Here is a 6,551-nt window from a genome sequence, read left to right on the forward strand (position 1 = left end):
GGAGTTTGCCTTGGTCGCAAAATTGTCCTACGAACTCCGCTATCTGCCCAATTTGCTTTTCCAAGTGATCCAACCTTTTGTCTTCTTGTCGAGCCTCATTGTCTTGATTTTATGAGCCCTGCACCAAACAAATTAATTCGTTAAGCTTTTGATTATAATCTATTGACGAACTTAAATTTGGTTGGGCATATTGAATATGAGGTTGTGGTGGCTGCCAATATCCTCCTTGTTGAGCATTTTGAGGTTCCCACCACATAGAGTTTGAATGATCACTCCAATCCGAATTGTAAGTATTGGAAAACACGTTATTCCTTGATTGAAGATTAAATATATCAACTCTTTGCATTTGGGACCTTTCCATGAGCTGTGACAAAAGAGAAGCGTTATCAAGTGCCATGTTGTTCTTAACAAACAAAACACAAATAAAAAAAACTAAATCTAAAAGACAATACAGAAACAAATAATCCAAGGGATTAGCAAATTTTCTAATCCCCGGCAACGGCGCCAAAATTTGATGCGTGAATTTATACGCACACAAATTAAACCCTCTTTTTATCAATTGTAGTATAGGTGCAAGTAGGGATCGTTCTGGACCGGGGATTAGGAGGGATTGTTAATCACTTGGATTTGACTCAAAAGCATAAAAACACAATATAAAACACTAAACTAGACTCAAAGAATTCAAAAATACTTTAAAACATAAACTAAACAGATTCTAAGCATTAAAGAACAAGAAAGTAAAGGGGGGTTTAGGTTTTACGAAAATTGAAATAACGAAACAAGTTAATAAACTAGACAGAATGTAAATATGAATGTGATGGAATTGAATGGATGAATGCTAGCTAAGGGGTTCATCTCCATACATGTTATACTTGCATAATAAAACGATTTCCAATTGCATTTCAATAAATCATTAATTCTCAACACTCCAAGTTAATTAGGTCCGCTTAAATTAACCGTCAAGTTTTCCTTAAGTTAATGAATTGGATGATTGCATACGACAACCCAAAGCATTCCTCACAAGTTCCCTACATGAATTGCATAATAGAGATACAAGCAAGAATCATTAAGTTCTTTGAAAACTATAAGTGTTGACGAGGCATTCGTTACTATGATTGCATGAAACTTATGCCAAGAATTCGTTTAACGCGATTGTTTATAAGCAACCTCCACTACTTGTGAATATAAGTTCATAACGATTAGGTGAAATTCACTTATATTCTAGCGTCAAATTCATGCATGAAAATTAAGTGTGCACTCTCAATAAACATACATAAATAGGTTATCAATAAAACAGTTAAACAAATTGAATTCACAACTTATGAAACGTAATTAGAAGTAATCAAATCAAAATGCAAGCATAAACATATATTTCGAATCACCCCCTAGCTAAAGGGGGGTTTAGTTCCTCATACAAAACAAAGAGAATTGAAATTAAACATTGAAATCAAAGAAACGCCTAAACATTCCAACAACTCAAACTTGAATTGTATGAACGTTTAGGCTCTCTTCTCTTCCTCTTTATTGTAGCATAAGGTCTAGGGATAATTGGTTTGGGGGATGGAAGTGTGGAATGGAAGAGGAGTGGTGGAGAAGTGGAAGGGGAATGGAAAAATGGTGTTTGGATTATAAGGGGAGAGATGGGAAGCTCACGGCTAGGGAAGGGAGAATGTGTTTGTAATGTGTTGTGTATGAAATGAGATGTCCATGAATGAATGAATGCAAGGGTATTTATAGGAGTAGTGGAGGGAACATATGGCTATGTCATTTGTAGGTGAAGTAGGTGGATGTTGTAGGTGAAGTAGGTGGATGTTGTAGGTGAAGTAGGTGGATGTTGTAGGTGAAATGGGTGGATGTTGTAGGTGAAGTGGGTGGATGTTGTAGGTGAAGTAGGTGGATGTTATGTTAAGTGATAAGTGATAAGTGATATGATATGTGGTTATGATATGATAAGTGGTTAAGTGGTGATGATAAGTGATAAGTGATTAAGTGATATGATATGTGGTGATGATAAGTGATAAGTGCATGTGGATTAACTAATGAAGGAAATGCATGTGCAATGACAATGTGTTAGAATGGATGTGTGTTATGCATGGCATGATTGGGATTAGGAAAGGTTTAAATGTCCTAAAACTAAAGAGAACAAGGTTCCAACACTTTGGCTCCAATTAGGTCTTCAATTTCGTCCAACACTTTGGCTTCAAGCATAAGCTATCCGTCCTTAGCCCAAAAGTGCTCCAAAAGTCTCCAAAATGCATCTTTTTGCTCCTTTAGCCCTTTGGACCTACAAACACACGAAAATAGCTTAAAGTACTAAAATAACTAAAGAAACATAACGTAAATGTACGAGAACAAGCCATTTAAGTCGCATAAATATGCTCCTATCAACCACCACTTGATATTATCTCTATTTATGTCGACCTTCGTCTTTTATGGCAAGGCAAACCTGAAGAAAAATGCCCAACTCTCCCTCACCTCTAAGGGCGCACTCCCAGCAAAGCCTTTCGAAATACTCAATTCTTTCTTCTTCCCCAAAGATGATACCAGATGCCTGGAGTACATATGACCCAGGAGGAAACGGCGGGTTGAAGCATGTGCTGGTTACATTCACCGCTTCTTCAAAGCAAAGGTATCTCATATCATCAAGGTCAAAAGCAAAAGTATCTCATATCATGCTCTTTCCCTGTCTTTTTCTTTGTCCTTGTTCTTACTTGCATGGCAAAGTAAAAGAAGCAATCAGCTGGCACTTGGAGTCAGTCTACCGATCTGGAGCCAACTGCCTGGAATCTATTCCTGATTGCTTACCTAGCGTTGCTCTTGAGTAGTCATCTTCAACGGTTGATACACTTCCAGAGAAGGGACCACTTCTGCAAAGATTGAACAAAGAAACAGAGATAAAAGGAGGAAGCTCAGACCTTCGGGGGAGACCAAAAGAAATCCTGCTGCCCAGTTCAAGAGTAGCACAAAGGAAAATCAACGATGGGAGGAAACCAGTTCAAGAGTAAGCCTGTGGAATCACAAAGATCAAAGCCTCAATGCAATCACCAAGGAGAAGAGGGAATTTACACTCCATAACCAGATTTGCGTCCCTAAACTCTTCTCTTTGTTAATTACATTCTGCCATGTTTAGTATGTTTAAGTGTTTTTTGTGTGTTTACTTATGTTTTGTGTGAATCTATGCTTAAAATATTGAGGACAATGTTTGATTTAAGTGTGGGGGGGGGGGGGGGAACTAAGTATTTTTGATGCAAATTCGTGGGATTTTATCACCCATAACTTCAAATGTTGTTCCTTGCTGTTTTAAGGTGTTTTTAAGTTGTTTTAGAGTGTTTTAGTATGTTTTGTTTTTATAACTCCGAAAATCACATAAAAATTTGAAAAACTTGTTTTAAAAACCCTAAAAAGAGTGTTTTGAGTCGTTTTTGTGTGTTTGTGTCTTAGGGTACCTTCCAACACTATGACATGGATTTGGTTTGTAATTGCATGACTGTTAAAGAGAGTTATAAACATGGATAAAAGTTTGATTTACTCTTGGTATATGCTTGGTTATGGTTATAATGTATGACTTCACATGCAATCATAAAAGAAAAATTCGTTTTTGTAACATGCTTGAAGGAAGGAACTCAAACAAACGCTACGACCCTGTGAGACTCGAGCCATTACCTTCTTTGGAGAGTTATTTTCTGTGATTCTTTGTTTTCTAAAGTTGTTGCATGATCTCATTATTCCTTGCTTGGTTGCTACTTAGAATGCAATTGTATCATGATAGAACTAAATGCTAGAACTTATATCCGTTTCATTCAAAGCATGATATGGATTGCATAACATACAATAAGATGAAGTTGTTAGTCAAGCCAAAGCCAAAAAGCCTATCCCTTTTCACATGTATTGTATGATTACCCCTTTTGAGCCTTTTCAAGCTTATTTTCTTTGTTAACCCCTTGTTCTTAAATGATAGTGAAGCATGACTTAGAATGAACTCCTTTTGATCAATATACTGCAGAAAATAAGTGTGGGGGAAGATAATAGGGCACGGCCAAAGAATGAAATAAAGCAAAAAATTGTTGGAAAGAAAGAAAAAAAAAAAGAGTTGAAAAATAAGTGAGAATGATCTCACAAGCATTGGTTATTGAAGGAAGGGTCCAAAAGAGTGAATTTGACCCTAGTTGTTGCATGAATCTTCCCTTGTGTTTAAAAGTTGATTTCTGCCATTAAAAGTGAGTTTAAGTGTCAATTTCATTACTTCGCTTCCTATTACTTTAAGAACCTTTGTTTTACTTTACCTTTCTTTGTTAAACCATTACCCTTAGCCCCGTTACAACCCTCAACTTCTATCTTGATGTTATGTGTTTCAATTTGTGGAGTTTGAACTTGGTATAAGCTTATGGTGTCACTGGTTCTCGCTTCTAAGTAGTAGCATTCCATTCATGAGATCATACCTAAACATGCTTATTAACTCCAGAAATTGCTCTCTTTATGATACATATATGTGAGTGTTCGTCTACATGTTTACATCAATCTTCTCACATATACCTAGTATAGGGAGTGTAGTCAGAAAATCTGTGTAAAAAAAAACGAGAGTACATCTAGTAAGGAATTGAGGAAATTCTCTAAGGCATGTTACTACATTCGAAATGGTTTTAAATGCTTAATTGTGAACTAGTATGTGGTGACTATGATTAAGAATGTACTTAAGTGTAAAGATGGCTAAAATCTGTGGGAATAATGATTTTTAACTTGTTATGTGCATTGGAAATCCGTGAGACAATTGTTGGAAGGTGTAGGTGGTGTTTTGTTCGTTTTGTATAGTTTCGTGTTCTTTTGTTGTTTTGTTTTGCTCGAGGACTAGCAAAAGATAAGTGTGGGGGTATTTGATAGGAGCATATTCATGCGACTTAAATGGCTTGTTCTCGTGCATTTACGTTATGTTTCTTTAGTTATTTTAGTACTTTAAGCTATTTTCGTGTGTTTGTAGGTCCAAAGGGCTAAAGGAGCAAAAAGATGCATTTTGGAGACTTTTGGAGCACTTTTGGGCTAAGGATGGATAGCTTATGCTTGGAGCCAAAGTGTTGGACGAAATTGAAGACCTAATTGAAGACCAAAGTGTTGGAACCTTGTTCCCTTTAGTTTTAGGACATTTAAACCATTTCAGAAACTCCACAATCCCATTCATCAACACATGCATCCACATGCAGTCACCCTTTAAACCATTAAATCCACATGCTTTCCTCTTCAATTAAATCAGCCACATGCATTCATCATCATAACCTAGCTGTCATTCCACTTCATTGCACATGCATCTTCAAATAAATCAGATTTCCATCATATTCACATGCATTCCATCCTTTAAAACATTGCACATGCACTCCCTTTAATTAATTAAGCCACATGCACTCCCATCCATTTCATCATTGCAGCCAACACATGCTTTCACATGCATTTTCAGATTGTCCCCTTGCACATGCAGCCACATATTCATTGCACATGCAATTCCAACCCACATGCATCCTTTAATCATTCAAACATGCAGCCACATTCCCTCCTAGCTGTCATGTTCCCCACATTTCACCTATAAATAAGCATCCATTGCATTCATTCTCATTCACTCTCCATTTTCAGAATGTAGACCATAACACCACCCTTGTCGTGACTCTCCCTTACAATCCAAACACCATCCTTCCATCTCCACAACTCCTCTTCCATTCCTCCACCACTCCCCAAACCATTCACACTATCAAACTATCCCTAGACCTTGTGCTACAACGAAGAGGAAGATAAGAGGGCCTAAACGTTCATACAATTCAAGTTTGAGTTGTTGGAATGTTTAGGTGTTTCTTTGATTTCAATGTTTAATTTCAATACTCTTTGTTTTGTACGAATGAGGAATGGAAGAGAAGAGTGCCTAAACGTTCATACAATTCAAGTTTGAGTTGTTGGAATGTTTAGGTGTTTCTTTGATTCTCTTTATTTTGTACGTATGAGGTACTAAACCCCCCTTGGCTAGGGGGGATTTGAAATAAATGTTTATGCTTGCATTTTGATTTGATTACTTCTAATTGCGTTTCATAAGTTGTGGATTCAATTTGTTTAACCGTTTGATTGATAACTTATTTATGTATGTTTATTGAGAGTGCACGCTTAATTTTCATGCATGAATATGACGCTAGAATATAAGTAAGTTTCACCTAATCGTTATGAACTTATATTCACAAGTAGTGGAGGTTGCTTATAAACAATCGCATTAAACGAATTCTTGGCATAAGTTTCATGCGTATTCCATAGTAACGAATGCCTCGTCAACACTTATAGTTTTCATAATGCTTAATGATCTTTGATTGTATCTTTATTGTGCTGTTCACGTAAAGGACTTTTGGAGAATGTTGTGAATTGCGTTGCGCTAACCCATCCAATTCATTAACTTAAGGAAAACTTGACGGTTAATTTAAGCGGACCTAATTAACCCGGGGTGATGAGTTTCATAATTTATTGAAATGCAATTGGAAATCTTTTTATTATGTAAGTGTAACATGTGTGGAGAAGAACCCCTTAGC

Source organism: Pyrus communis, chromosome 16 (genome assembly GCF_963583255.1).
Source record: "Pyrus communis chromosome 16, drPyrComm1.1, whole genome shotgun sequence".
In the NCBI taxonomy this organism is placed as follows: domain Eukaryota; kingdom Viridiplantae; phylum Streptophyta; class Magnoliopsida; order Rosales; family Rosaceae; genus Pyrus; species Pyrus communis.